The sequence below is a fragment of the Fopius arisanus genome, unplaced genomic scaffold (genome assembly GCF_000806365.1).
Source record: "Fopius arisanus strain USDA-PBARC FA_bdor unplaced genomic scaffold, ASM80636v1 scaffold00067, whole genome shotgun sequence".
Taxonomy (NCBI): domain Eukaryota; kingdom Metazoa; phylum Arthropoda; class Insecta; order Hymenoptera; family Braconidae; genus Fopius; species Fopius arisanus.
In genome coordinates, this window is record NW_011887806.1 from 344,191 (window position 1) to 360,789 (window position 16,599).

The 16,599-nt window shown below is 36.7% G+C and overlaps 1 long non-coding RNA gene across 1 annotated transcript; it reads right to left on the minus strand.

Annotated features, from left to right (window-relative positions):
- Positions 1-8,110: 8,110 nt before the first annotated feature.
- On the minus strand, positions 8,111-11,918 carry LOC105269316 (uncharacterized). The gene is made up of 3 exons (XR_892425.1): positions 11,779-11,918; positions 11,627-11,682; positions 8,111-8,706 (listed from the first exon to the last, which is right to left on the minus strand). It is a non-coding gene; the product is annotated as an uncharacterized lncRNA (long non-coding RNA).
- Between the last annotated feature and the right edge of the window lie 4,681 nt (positions 11,919-16,599).

Below are 16,599 nucleotides of genomic sequence, written 5' to 3' on the forward strand. Positions count from 1 at the left end.
ACCTGTCGCGTGGACAGAGTCCAATTCCCAGAGTCCAATTCAGAGTGCATCAGCCAAAAATGTCAAAATATGGTGAACTGCACGAAGAGAAATTTCCATTAAAAAATTGCATGAGAAACGCTTTGAAAATTACCAGAATGCGCAGCGTGGGGCATTGCAATCTAACCTGAAATATTACCACCCGAATTGTTTCCGGATAAAAAGGTGATCAGGTCCTTAATCAGGTGATGGAAACCCTTCCAACTCAATAAAAAAACATCCAGAATGGTTTGGTGGACCTGAACTAGACATTTACCGAAAATTTTACTGGATGAACGAAAAAAAAAAAATATGGATTAAATATCACTCACTCGTCGCGTCAACAGCGACAGCAGGGGGAAGAGAGGGTTTAAGGAATTTCAAGGACAACAGAGTTTACCTCAGGACTATTTATCGATGTATTTGCCTCCTTATTGTTTCTCTCTGTTTCTCTTTTATGCAAGGAAATTCACATTTCAATGATTTTTGTTTTTTGGTGCACCTAAACCACACATTTACCAAATTCCCCAGTTCCGTCACTGAAAACGTAATGAAGACTTCCGGTAAAAATTACTGGGAGTGCTGTGAAAAATGAATGACTGATACGAAAAAAAAAAATGACCTGTCCATTATTAAATGGACTTTAGATAATCCAATTACATCGGCATGTGCTACTCTGACAACGGCGTATGTCCACATATTGAGCAATAACGCAATTGACCAAAATACAGGGCATAACAGATGTGACTGTCATATCTCTCGATATCCCACCGCGTCTTGATATTTGGATCCTCGTCCACACCGAGAGCATCAAGAGCTTGAAGCCTGCCCCTGTGCATTTCGCATTGCCCGCGACGCGTGAAGGTTTTAGCTCTCTTGCAAGCCGCACACCGTTCATTAATCTTGATCGGATCAGTCGAGATAGCGGCGAGCTGTTTCGGAAACCCTCTCACCCCTTCTCATCAGCCTCGCCTAGGGTCTGGCCCTCCATTCTCCATTTTTCCTTTATCTTCTCCACTTCTCCCTTTTTCAGTCGCACGTTGTTCACCTACACCGAACTCCTCTCATCCTCTCAACCCTTCTCCAATTTTCCAGAGTCTCTTTTCTCCTTCAGCGGAGTCCTTCGCTGTCCGTCAAGTGCACCAGCTAGTCGTCGGGTAATCAAACGGAACTATTTATTCTGGAAATCGATAGGGGCCAGTCTTTTTAGACTCGGGACTGTCGAAATAACGATTATTTTATTTTATTCGTGTGGCAGTCGAGCCTGGGACTTCGATTTTCTCCGCGGGAATGTCCTGCCGTTTTATTTTACTTCCAACGTTGTCAAATTCACTCTATATCTCGGTGACGCGTCTGCCGAGGTTTTGGCAACGTCGCACGCGGCGCGGTTTTTTAAACTTCAAAATCACTAATTTTTCAGAGTTCCTGAGCTTTTTATTTGATTACTTTAAATTATTTTTTAACTATTCATTATTATTATTATTTTATTATTGCTTAGAAAATGACAGATAGAACTGTAATTCTATGCAATTGAAATACCGATTAATAAATAATAAGTTGATGTAATGAAAAATGTATTGTTAATACTATTTTTAAATAGATAATTGAATTGACTTTTGGTCCAGTGGCTGAATGATGAAGCCCTGATAATTGGAATAATCAGAGTCCCTCCGCCACTTGATGAAACTGACCGACCCAGGACTTTCAGGATTAATTAAGGGAAAAGTGCTAATACTCCACGTCGACAATTGCCAGAGGGGAAACCCTCAGGCCAATAACACTCTCCCTCTTGGCCCGAGGGGCCACGTGTTACACAGAAAAGCCAATTCAACAACTGCCACCTCCCAATCATTTCCACCGGGTGCGAATCATCTCCAAGTGGCCAGAAAAATAAAACAGAAAAAAACTACCGCTTTATTGATCAGCCATTCTACCGTGGGGGACAGAAAAACCCGGGGGATGAGTTTTGCATCAGTGGTATTGGATTTGTGACGAGACTGATGTCTCATTGCTATTCCACGAAGGGAAGTATCGGCTGAGACCGTGTAGACTCTCAGCGGGGCTTCGTTAAATTGAAAACCAAATCCATCACGTATTTTCCCTTTCGTAAAAAACGAAACGGAGATTTTAATGAATTATGAGAAGCCGAAGATCGAAATATCGAATCATCAATTAAATTTTTTGATAATTACCTAAAGTCTCGGATCCAATTTATGAGAAATCTTCGTCTGAATGTCTGATAGAATAGTTCCTGAAGAGACAAGTTCTTCCTGCAGAATATTTTGGGAAATAGAATGAAAATAATTATTTTTGTGCGATAATGTTGTAGAGTTGTAGTTTACTGCTCTGATGGATGGAGTCTTGGATCGAGGGAAAATATAATTAGGGACCGCCCCGGAGACTATTTCATCGGGGAGCCGGGATCGGGAATCTAGGGGGAATGCGATTGGTGAAGGGTCTTTTTTGGGGGCTCGACTAAAGGCAGGTCTCGTCGGCTTTCTCCGTACGCCCTGCTGCTACGATATGAACGCGGGAAGTCCCATGGCTTCCGGATCATGGAAGCGGACTATATATAGATTCAGGACTATTTGCCAATTCCTCCGACGGCAACGTAAAATCCCGGAATTCATTTCCGCATGATCGAGTCAAGAAAGTTTTTGATGATTATAATAAAAAAAGTACCATACGTGGGACTTTTAAAGTCTTGACTTGAGACTTTAATAAGTCCAGACTTGGAGTTGACTTTAATCCAATACTTTAATGAAGTCCATCGTCAACTTGAGACTTTTTGAAAATTTGAATCTGAATCCTATAAGTCTCAAATCAGGACTTGAAAATTTAAAGTCAAGACTATTAAAATTCAACGCAAGACTCCAAAAATCTGAATCCACTCGAGTCTTCAGACTCTCAAAAAATTCTTGCCTGTAAACCTCCGAAAGATTTTGAGTAAAACAATTTCCAAAATCCCAAATTGTGACTTTAAAAATGCTCAAGACTTTAAACCATCTGACTTTAAAATCCGTTCGTAATAAATTCACGTTTATCGGGGCGAGTGCTCCCCTAAAATTGGCACAATGTAGTCCATCGCAATGAGATCATTTCTGATGATTAATGGAGGACAATTGCCCGCTGTACCTCGTGTACCTGCTATCGACACCGAATTAACATTATTCATCTTGTTATCCAAATAATGAATGAGCTACAAACGAGCTGTGATAGATGTTTAAAGCCCTTAATTGAATTCACACTTAGTCACTGGGCGCCGTGTGGAAGAAAAGGCAAGTCACTCGACACTGATTTTCACTATTCCGTTTATCAAGGTGATTGTCTCATTCATTCCGCTTTTCATTTCGCTTAAATTTCCAGTGGCAAGTTTACTCAATTGTCAACAGGACTGTGTCTTCTACGAGAATTGTAGTCCCTGCAACGAACTCGAGACTTTAATCCACGAATTATTGCAAATATTAAAGCTGCAGTAACTGGTGACAGTGTTTTGATCATCACTGGATATTTATTGGAGTTGCATTAATTCTTGGGTGTCAAGTGAATAAATAATTTATTGGAGACTAATTAATTTTATATTTGATGTAAATCGATGCGGTCTTTGAAGGTTAAAGAAGTCTCGTGTTATAAAACAGGGTGATAACATCGAGTTTGGCTGACGGCTTTGACTGACGACCTCTCCAGACTTCACTGCAGGAGCACGTCATCCCCGAGAGTGATATTTATCTCCAGGTAATTAGGATTTACCTCGGAATCACGCACAAAACTCATGTTCTCTCTCCTTCTCCCTTTTATGATGCATTCCAATTTTACTCCGCCCTTTTCATTTATCCCACCTCAAAAAAAATATTTTCTCCAGATTTTATTTTCTCCAGATTGAACAATTCCCGAGCCGCCGCAAAAGGACAATTTTTAATTAAAACATATTATTAATAATTTAAATTATTTTCGGAATGAAACCGATTTTTTTTTTTTTTTGGTGGAGGAAAAATTGCGGGGGGTGTGACGAGGAAAATAATGCATAAGGAATTTTGGGGATGTGGAAATCGTGGGGTACCTCTGGGGGAGAATAAAATGTTGGACAACCCTTTTTCGAAAGTTGCAGTAATGGGGGCATTACCTGGAGTGCATGCAAAACGTCCGGAATATTTGAATTGCACTGTTGGAATCCATACGCCAGGGGGTGACATATTTACGACAGCGAGGGTTCCTCAGGTAAAGAGTTGAACAATATATCGAGTCTTCTGTTGTGATGTGGTCTCACACTGGGAAAAATTTGGGAAAAATTTGGGAAAAATTTCACATTTTCCCTAGACTCCATATCACAAGTTTCAGAAAAAATCATTACTTGACATAAATAAAGATATCTTTCCCCCACATGATTGAATAATTAAATATAAATCATTCGATGACATAAATCATCAGTTAATTCCAATTTTTTCATAAAAAAAATGTAAAATTTGGAAATCCGGGAAAAAGTGCGTACAATTTCAAAATTATCTCATAAATATATTCAGTATATTTATAAGATATATTTATATTCCGGGAAAAGGTGCGTACGAAATATATTATGATAATTTATAATAATATATAATTTTATTAATTTTAATAATTATTTGATAATTTTTTTTTTGATTAACAATAATTTTGAAATATATTGAATATATTTATATATTCAATATATTTATATGATAATTTTGAAATTGTATGCACCTTTTCCCGGAATTTTAAATTTTCCATTTTTTTATGAAAAAATTGGAATTAACGAATGATTTATTATAAAATATTATTCTATATTAATATTAATATATTCTATAATTTTTTTTTCAATGAATATCATTACATAATTCCCGAAACAGTAATCTCCCCTATGATTACGTGATTGGTGTCGTAATTTTTCAAGTATTTTTTTTGTTTCTAGTTGCATCGGAGGAAAAAAAAATGGAAAAGCCATGGGCTGTACAGGGTTGGTTTGCGGTGATGGAGAGAGTGAGAGACGTGGAGAAATGAAGAGGAGATGAGAAACAGGCGGACGGGAATGGCGGGAAGGAGGAAGAGGGTGAATAGTGTATGTTGCATGGGGCTATAGGTTTAGGATCATTAATCACGTTGGTGTCATGGCTAGCGGTGCTGGCAGGGTATACCTTACCGATGTGTATACGGTGGTGTACGAGAGACTCAACTTGGTCGCACCCTGGGTAGAGGATGCGCTCCCGGTATATACCATTTGCTGCAGATGGAGGCAATGCGCCATGTAAGTATATAAATATCGGCGAATATATATTCATCCGACGACCCTCGGACAAGTCGATTATCGTCCACCGAGAAAAAAAAAAATACCCATTTCACCTGGGGATTGACGGAATATCTTTTTGGCAGGCACTTCTCCAGCGTGATCATCTCCAGGTAATTCCAGTCCAGGTGCACCGAGGGAAATGTTCACTGAAATGAATTATGAGGTTTACTAACCGGTAATTACAGCACAAGGAGGAATTATGACGGAAATTGTGAGGGGAAAGTTACGGAATTATAATTGTTACAATTAGCAATCAGAGCACATGCATTAAAAAAAAATAAATTCAAATTTTGGGAATTATTGGAGAATCAAACGGGAATGCAAAATGGAATGGAGAATTGAGGAAAGAATTTTTTTTTATCGCGAGAATATGAAAAAAAAAATATTAGAAATGGTAAAGGGAATATTTTTTGTTGCAAAAGTGTAATTGACCTAGATTATACTTTTCTCCGGCCGCAATTAATTTTGCGATATGGGGCAGAGGGCCGAGGCATGAACTATCGCATGGTGAAGTGGCAGAGGTCTCTTCAGGATCTCGAGAGCTCTCATAACAGGGCATCAGCGATATTCCGACATCATCCGGTCGACCCCAAATGTAATATCCTGCCATCCAGGAACCCTTGGTTAGCTCCAGGATTGTCCTGATCCCTTCCCACTTCCCTGTAGATCATGTTAACACTGAGAGAGGATTATTGTCTATTAATTCATAGCGTCAATTAATTTTATCAGTCCATTCATGCTCTTGACTTTTCTGAAATAATTTCTTCATCAACTATTATAGGTACTATATATAGACATTTTATTCTAAATTATATATTAAAATCTGGGAGAATAGTCTATATTATTCCAAATTCACAGATTAAAATCCTCGGAATTCGAGAGAAAACATTTCCATTGTAGATTAGTATCGCGAGATGATAATCTGTGAAAGAACAAATTACTGTAATCATCAGACCGTAATTTGAAGTCATGTTGATATTTTAGTTTAGTACCACGTCTTAATTACATTGGAATAAATATAACAATTATATGATAATTGCGGAGTTCTGGGCTCAGCGTTTTCTTTTTAGATTTTCATATTGATGAACGGGAATGATTGAAATAATGAGAGCGAAAGAATTATTCATCGCATTTTTAATTACGGAGGTGTAATCGGAGTTCTTTATAATTTTCTTCTTCCTGAAGGTTCTGATAATTACGCGGAGTTCATCCTTGATGGCTCGATCAGGGAAATTCTGAATTTCGGAATTGAAAGAGCGACAGTGACGCCCCGTAGAGTAATTTTTAAAAAATCAGGGCTTACCATCAGTCGATAAGACTTACCATCAGTCGGTAATTACAAATCAGCAAGTCATCAGCTGTTGACAAGTCCCTGAGACGATCTTGATCTATCATCCGTTGACAATTCGAAATTGCAAAACTTGTATTACCGACCGATGGTAATTCATCTGCTAAATGAATTTCACTTCATTCAGCGCAGATCACACCAGAAATAATTATTTCCACTCAAAAAAAACTTCCCAAATATTTCTTTCAATGTCTTTTCAATTTTTTGGGAAATCCCCAATATTTTTTTTCTCAAAAATCCCCATGGAAATCTATCAACGAAAAAAGGAATGACAATGGAAAAAAATTTCGCATGTTTATCTGATGATAATTTTATTAATTACTTTCGGTTAATTATTCACATTTATTGTACATAAAGAGCAATTATTCAGGTAGACAAAATATATTTAAACAATATATATAAAATCCATCTTTGATATATATCCTGCATTTTTTTTTAAATATAAAAAGTTGGCAGACATTTCAAGTTGGAGAAATATTAGCGATAGCTCTTATTACAGATATATTGATATATTAATATTTATAACTATATAATATTTGCAAACTACAGTTGCGTGGCATATCATCCGTAAGATACCTGTAGAGACGAGCTTCTGATATCTACAATTCTACAAAAGCCCGGATCTACAGGGTAGATCACGGATGTGCCTATCATATGCAATAATCACCCAGCAAAACCCTCAATTCACAATTCCATAAACCATTCACCGATGGTCTTTTACGGTTGCACGCGAAGACGTGACGTCCTCAAAATGTTCATCGATGACAGGTACGTGACCGAGCATAAGGATTTGCAATAAAATTCAAGGAAGTCACGAATCCTGACATATCGTACCTGACGAGACTCCAATTTATCGAATTACCGATCTGCCAATTCCATTTTCGTAACTTCCGGTCGGTCAAAAAAATATAACAAGGGATAAATAAACAGAGAAATGGAATCCAGAGGGCCACTAAATGTTTATCCTCTTCCTCTTATCGACGAAAACAGGACAGACCTCTGGGGTGCACTTGATATTAAGTGAATGATGTATCCATTATGCTACGTCCTCTAAAACAAAAAGTTACGGTTATCTGCTGTTGCTGCCATGATAACATGTTAGCTATAACAATATTCATATTAATGGGTTTTAGAAGCACTGGGTAATGGACCCAGACCCGATAATTCGAGAATTCATTACACTGTTTTAATGGATACTGCGTAAACCCTTTTACGATCCAAAATAATGTAATGGCCGTAAAAGCCGTTAATTAGGACTCCGAGTGCATTCTTCAGAGTTTCTCTTTGAATTGTTCACTCTGCCATTATTTTTCATTTAACATCTCCAGAAAACTCCACACCAAAAGAAAAATCATATTCAACGTAAAATACATGATCTATATAATTTTTCGATGAATACTTTCTTTATATAAAATTATAATTAAAAAAAATACAGGAAATTTTTTCATATTATTTTTTTTTGATCTCTTCCAATAAATGTTCCACAATAAAAACAGAATATCGATATTTACATTTTTGAGTGGATTAAATTTAAAATTTTCTCGTCACTCGGCACAATTTAAAAAACCCGCACTTTCACTTGAGAGAATTTTTGGGGTGAAAATTTCATGCGCTGAATCACTCGTTGGTTCCACGTGCATTTGTATTTAGTTATATTCGTGATTAATAATTTCATTGAAGCGTGTACACAGCCATTTTACGAGTGATTACTGTGAAATCGGCCATTTTATAAGAAAATATTGAGTTGCGGTGAAGTGAAAATGAATACTTGAAGGATTCACCCAGAGCCACGAGGACACGGGCCAACGCCCCTTCGGAGCGGTACCTCGACTATTCTTCACAGAATTGTGAAAGAGAAGGCGTCCCGACGCCAGTCGTACGGGGCGTCTCCCTGGTCGGGGCTGCCCGGGTTTGAGAGCCGGATTCTCCGATGATTGGACCGCGCGCACCCTCCGACGTCGCACCACCATTCCAACGACAGGAGCGTCCACCACCACTGAAAATATCTCGCGATATTTCTTATCGCGCCACCGCGAATTATCTGCAACGTATCAATCATCATTCATCATTCCACAACTATTTCGATTCATCGGTTGAATTTTATCGTTGATTATTTCATCGACGATAATCGAACTGAATATTTATTTATTTATTTATTATAATTAATCGTATCAGCCGGAAAAATGGATTTTCTTCGAGATACGTCATTTTAAAAAATGTTTAATCTCCTGATATTATAGATTTTTAAAATTTTTATTGATAGGGATATTATTATAATATATTCAGAAATATTTATATTTTCGAAAATATATAAAATATATAAAATATATAAAATGATGTAAATCCATTTGAATTTCTCTTCTATACATTTTTGGTGAATATAAAAAAAATGTATAATTTTCTGATATATGTATATTTTCAATATTTCATTTAGGAGTGTTTGGGTTGGGGGAATGGGAGGACTAGCGACACTCCTGGACTCGTGGCTCGTCGGTAATTCTCGGGGAGTCCCGTGATACTCTGTCAACCCCACCTAGACCGAGACCCGGCCACCCTCTCATCATCTTTTCCCTTTCATACTCCAAACATATTCCCCTCGTGGCAACCCTCGGAGCAACTTTCGAGGAATAGTCCGTCCTCATTTTCTCTCTCGCTTCAAGAGGCACAACCCCAAAACTAGCGTGGACTTCTCTTTCTCACACTGGGTCCTCGGCAACGGTTTCGCGTATTGATCGAACACGGGGTCCACCAAACTCGGTATCTCACGGGGGCAGGGGCTTTCGGTGAGAAAACTTTGGCAACCTTTTGGCTTGAGAGAGGGTATGAGCCACTCAATAAATCCCCAGCATCACGACTCATCGGGGTACAACATTGCTCCCGTCGGGTGTCACTCAACCCTCGTCCAATCCTCTGTACTTCATCATCCAATCTTTTCAACTATTACAATTAGTTTTGACTTTGGTCAAATTGACAGGTGCTGACAGGCCTATCTTTGTTGGAAAATACATTATATATCTTATCTATTTTTTAAAAATTAATAAGATAAAATTAAAAATTGTTTTTCCCTACTAATAATTATGAGCGAATTAAATAAAAAAATCGGGAATTTATCTTTAATTGTTTACACTGGCTCTTTTTATTATTCAAAACTTTTGGAAATCTTGAAAATTCGCGGGAAAATGTAGAAACCAAAAGAGAACTGTCGCAAATAAATTTGCGGACATGAAGAAAATAGATGACCCACTTGACACAGAATGCTTCATATATTCTATATAAAGTCTTTGTTCGATCTTCAAGTGATGATAAATTGAAGAAGAAGTAAAATTGTTGAAGAGTCTCTCATAAAAATTTATATTCATAAAAATATAGCATTAAAAATAACGATACCCTTTGAAATAATTTATAAACGAAATACTGGATAAACAGAATGAATTACACGTCATATAATTCATCTCGGGTGAAAAATTTTTGTCACTTAAAATATTTCATCTTTATCCTCTCAATCTGAAATTTTTCAGCTGCTCGATAAAACACACACCTCTAAATATGATGGATTTTCCAATCTACCGTGGCCCGGTTAGTTCAGATTTTTATTACTTTCCAAAGCGTTATCGTTTTACTTTATGATTCATGATCATGCCGGGGGGCATGCAGATGGTTCCATAAAAATATTCTGGTTAAAAATTGTGATTTTAGATCTGATTGATACCAGCAATCACTCGAAATAGGACTGAAGATTGCGGGGGTGAAACAATGAAATTTTAGGGAATTAAGTCGGGACTGGAGTGTATGTTTAATTAAAAATTATAATTTCATCCAATTTTATGTTATCTTGGGGCGACAGGTTGGGCTGAGTTTGGGAGGGTAATCCGGGAAAATATATTCCAACATGAGAGAGACGCGTCTGCGTTCCCAGACAGCGTTTACGAGCTACCGCTCTCCCGTTGTTAACACTTGAACGTATTTATTGATTAATACGCCTGATTAGAATATTTATGAGTTATTTTACTCCAGCTTTAACCAATTCTTTTAAAGATGACAAAAAAACGAGACAGTGCAACTCCCACCGGAAAATATATTAAAAATATATCAGATATAAAACAATTCGATATATTGGGATTATTTTTAGTGTATAATAATGTATTTATATTGGTGGAATAAATTTTTGTTTTAAATTATTATACAATACAATTTTTATGTGGTTATTTATGGTCATGATTTGAAAAATATTTTCTTGGGTATATTTGATATATTAGGAGTGCCTGAATATTTTTAAATCTGATATTTTTTATTATTTATTATTTGTAAATTTAAAAAGGGTGGTGAATTTGATAAAAATTTAGTTGGTGAAAATTGGTAATTTTTTTTACAGAATAATTCGTTTGAATTTCGGGTTGGTTAATAGAGGGGGCAAGGGGTGCCTGATTTTTCAGCGAAAAATATCAATTTTCATAATTCGTTACAAATGGCAGTTTTTAATTATTAACAAATTCTGATATTAATTTTTAATCATTTCAGGTTAATGAGTAGATACGTCAAGGTGTACCTGAATATTCAGTGAAACAACCTGATTTTCAGTGAAAATGATAAATTCCCAGAATTCGTTAAAAATTGCATGATTAACTCATCAAAAAATTCCGATATTAATTTCCGGATATTTCAGTGTAATGAGTGAATATATCAAGGCGTGCCTGAATACCCGACGAAAATACCTGATTTTTCAGCAAAAAATGTCCATCCTCGTAAATCATTACAAATTGCACTTTTCAGTTTATAAAAAATTCTGATATTAATCGTAGTAAATACGTCAAGGTGTACCTGAATATTCGATGAAACGACCTGATTTTTCAGTGAAAATTATAAATTCCCAGAATTCGTTAAAAATTGCATTAACCCATCAAAAAATTCCGATATTAATTTCCCGATATTTCAGTATAATGAGTAAACATATTAAGGCGTACCTGAATACCTGACGAAAATACCTGATTTTCCAGTAAAAATGACGAATTTTCAGAATCTGCGAAAAATGGCATGTGCCATTAATTTAAAAAATATGATATTATTTTTTTAATGTTTCAGGTTAATGAGTAGTATATCGTATATCAAGACGTACCGGGATATCAGAAATGCGAGAATCTCACAGCAATCGTATTGGAAATCCGTAGCGAGTAACTGCGTATGCATGACTGAGGTGAAATGCTGGCACTGACTGAGCCATGTCGATTATCCGGAGGAATGTTCCTGGTGGCAGGAGCGTCCCAACCTTCTCACTAGAATACAAATCATCCTCAAGTTGACGATTTCCTAAGTCGATTCTGGTACATGATTCCCCCGACATCGACTCCCGTACTAAATCTAGAAATTATTCTTCACTCTATTTTTTTTTCGATTCACTTTCCCCTCCAAAAATCTCATTCATTTAAATTCCAATAATTAATATATAATTAATATATATTTAATATATAACATATAATTAATAATTCCCTTACCACCCATCTCTTCATTAATTGTAATTATTTATTATTCTCTATTTGAAATTTAAACAATTAGATAATGAAAATAGAAAAAATTCCGTTTTCATTTTTTTTTCTTGGAGTTAATGGGACTTGCGCCCGTCTGGTACTGAGTTCTTTTTTTTAATCGGAAGTCAGAGTTCAAATGAACTCTCGTACATTTGTGACGCGTATTTATAGTCCCCGGGGGAATTAATCTCCTTTAGACGTGAGTCTAGAGATCGGTTGGACCTTGACTCGTACCAGACATCCTCCTTATATAGATTACACATAAATCAACCCCAACAAAGCGCAACCCCCGGTGGGGGTTGTGTATGAAATGATATCCACGAGTCATGCGCTCAACTCGACACTGACCAAACATCTGCGCAACAGTTTGAGAGAATCAATGCGATTTCTATTAAGATTCTTGTCAACGAAATACTCGGAAAAGCAAATAAAGACGATTCTGAGACGAGGAAAATTCTCAACTCGACGATTTTTCATGTTGAGTCTCTCAAGGAATTAATATAATTTTTATTAAGACTCTTATCGATTTAATACTCGGAGAAAAAATCATTCGAGTTGATTCTGAGGTACGGAAAAGTCTCAAGTTGAGTCCCGGGTAAAAAAAATTGTAATTGGAATATTTTTTCCAAATTTTTAAAAAAATTCCGGAAGACTTTTAAGAATTTTTTTTTTGAAACAAAAAAAATCGGGAAACAAAACAATTGTATTTTTGGGTAATGTTTTGAAATTTTTTTTTATAATTTTCTAGAAATTTTTACAAATATAATTCTTTTTTTTGATTATACTGTTTTCTTACTTTTTTTATTTTTTAATATTCTCAAAACATACGCCATAGAAATTATAAAAAAAATTGTCCTATTCAAATTTTTGATAAATTTTTCAAAACCTTTCCCAAAAATAAAATTGTTTTGATTTTTTTTTGTTTCATAAAAAAAAAATTCTAAAAAGTTTTCCAGAAATTTTTTGAAAATTAAAAAAAAAATATTCTGATTACAATTTTTTTTTGCCCAGAGTCTCTGAAGGAATCAATATAATTTTAATTAAGATTCGTATCAACAAAATATTCCGACAGCTAAATTTTTTATTCAATCTGAGACTTGGCAAAGTCTTTTGGAAATATTAAATTAATAAATCGAATCTTCCAATTGAAAAAATTCTCCCTAATCTATTTACACTCCTCCCAATAAAAACAATAAATTATAACTTATCAAAACCATTGACTCGATCTTATCAATCACAATCTTATCAATCTATTCAAGATCGACCAACGGACTTGACCACCAATCAACCCAAAACAGTTATAAAAAATAAAATAAAAAAAAAACAGAATTACTCAATAATTTTTTAATAAAAATCGGTAGATTACCCCAGACTTGCAAATTTATTCATCGATTTAATCTCCAACCTTTCGGCTAACCCACTAGATCGGGGATTAGATCCCCCAATTTTTCGATTATCCCGACGGATTTTCAAGCCAGACGGAAAAATAATCGTGTGAGCGACCGTGAAAGCGAATGCGTGATAAACTGCCTGGCGTTAACAGTAGACTTTATGAATAAAAGATAAAGTATTGAATCGATCGAGGCATGTTTGGTGGTGTCGGGTGTACATCGGTGTACCTCGGTTGAATTTCCACCTTTCCCCCATTTTCCACCACCAGTTGTGAAAACCTTTCCCCGTTTCGCTCATATTTTAATAACAAGAACTCGAGAAAAGTTGAAAAAATGAGGGATCTTGGCTCGTCGTGCTTTTAACGAGTGAAACGAGCTGAAAGCTTTCCAAGTGAATAAATTATCAAGCCACAAAATATGGGACCGCCCAAAACCCATGGAGATGCTGCACCACCGGGAAAACCCACTCGAGAAAATTCATGACAAAACATCACGATGAATACGCGTTTTTCCGATGAAAAACCAGTATTTTTTTTCAATGAGTGAATATTTTCCGGTGAAGAATAATTTATCCGGAATTAATATCGAGTGATTATTATTTATGATGGATGGAAAACACTTGCGATAAATTTTTCTTCGCGGTGACACAACATCAGAGGAAAAATGGGGAATCCTTTTGGGAAAGCCTCTTGGTGGATAGAATCCACTCCGCCCTTTTGATTCTATGTGCATCATTTTAGTGGCATCAGTCTAGTCATTTATTTTCTTGATTGAATCAAGTAATTAATTTCGAGATGCAATCACGTGTCAATTTTTTCAGCGATTTATATTCCCTTATTTTTGAAATCATCGGAACTGGCGAAGATTTTAATAAATTGAGGACTTGAGACTTGAAAATCTGCATCAAGTCACAACTTTGTAAGTCCCAAGTCAAGACTCAAGACATTTAGACCTGATCTTGACTTAAATTCATAAACTGAAGACTTCCAAAAGCCTCGCATTGAGCCTTCCCGAGATTTCAATTTCAGATCCTGAGTCTCAACCTAAAATAAAATTTTCTGGTTTCAACCACGGAAACCCCCGAATTAATGGAACGATAAATCACACGCCAGAATAATCCAAGATGGACAGGAAAAGCTAGAGAAACTAACGAACAAGGGAAGCTGAAGGGAAAGAGACAAAGAGCCTGATATGTGGTCTCCGAGAAAATACGGTACGAATTTTCAGGATGTCGTATCAGAACACGAGGAGCCGCGGAGTTTTCGAGATGGCAATCTCGATATGGGGCGCGGCTTTCCTAGGACGTTGACGCAGCTCCCGCGGGGCATTTTTCCGGACGAGAATGGACTTGGGGATCCCACTCTACATTTTTTTTTTTCCACCCTATCTGTCCGAGGTGAGTGCTTCGCAGTTCTCTCCAGGTCCTCAGAGTCGCCCTATCTCCATTTGTTCTTCCTCTTTCGATGCTTTTATTATCAGGAGCTGTTTGTTTTGTTTTTTAGTTGACCCTTCGGGTTATGCCGAGGGTCTACAGCCCATCCGCAGGGGTGTGAGCACCTTATTTTTTATTATCTTCATCTCCAATGGTTCTTTCGGGGTAGGCCCTAACCTGCAATAAATTTCAAGGTCAACCGGTGATTTTAGGTTTGGGGGAAGGAAGAAATAGTTTTGAAAAGTCCTGAGTTAAGACTTCTAGGATGAAACGTGAAACTTTCTGGGTCAGTTTGACGCCATTTTTATTTTCAGAGAAATTATTCTGCCGAGTTAAGGCGTTGTGAGTCTCAACTTGAGACTTTCAAGGTCGTAGCTTGAGATTTTTGGAAGTCTCGAGTCTTAACTTGACCTAGGCTACAATAAACCTACGATCCAAGGTCAACTAAAGGTTCAAGTTGACATTTGAGACTTTTAGGAACTCAACTTGAGCTTTCCCCGTCAAAGTTTGATTTTATAAGTCCCAATTTACGATTTTGAGGGCTCAAACTGAAGCTTTTAAGTCCCAATTTTTCTGACCTTCGATTTGACCTAGCCTAACAAAACCGTTAAGTCCAAGGTCAACGGGTGACTTTATGTTTTTGGGGAAGGAAGGCTCACGTTAAGTCATGAGACTTAAGTTTGAACATGAACCTTTGTGAGTCAATTTAACCCGTAAGTCCCAACTTGAGAGTTTCAAAGTCTTAACTCCACATTTTAAGAAACTTTACGTCTGAACTTAACCTAGGCGAAGATAACCGTAGGCTTAAGAATATAATTTGAGACTTCTCCGTCAAGTTAAAACTTCGTAAGTCCCAAGTCAAGCCCAGGGCTCGGACGCAGGTTTTCAAGGTCACAACTTTAGACTTCTGACCTTCGACTTGACTTAACCTAAAATAACGGCAAAATCCAAGGTCAACCGATTATTTTTTGGTTTGACAGGGTAAATAATAGCTAGGAGGTAGCGAAATATGTTGTTTGTCAGCTGCAATGCCACAGAGTCGTAACTCCTATTATCACCGATAAACGCTTGGAGTTAACCCCACGAATTTCTGAACAGTAGTTACAGCGGAAAACCTCGAAGCACGCGTTATTCCAACCGGAAGCAACTCTACCTCCACGTAAATGCAAACCAATACATGGCTGTACCACCAAGTGGCTATTTCAGGTCGGCTATTCAGAATCCGGCAACGATAGAGAGAACATCAAGTTCGGAATTTATATGAATACGTATTGTTACCGTCTATGGCAATTCTCAGGAAAATCCAATACATGAAATTGAGCGGCGATTCTAATACATTGCAATACACTTTTCCCGCTCGTTATTTCAATTTTACGAGGAAGTAAACAACTTCTTTTATTTTCAAAAAAACAACATTGTTGCTGAAAAACGAAGTGCTTGGGATGAGAAATTTGTGGAGAACACTCAATGCAATAATTTATTTGTTTTCTTTGGTAAATAGAAAAGGACATTATTCTTTTCTAAAGTGATTTGTTCAACAATTGCACTTAAGACTGACTAATGAAGTAGAGCATCTGTCAACGAATAAG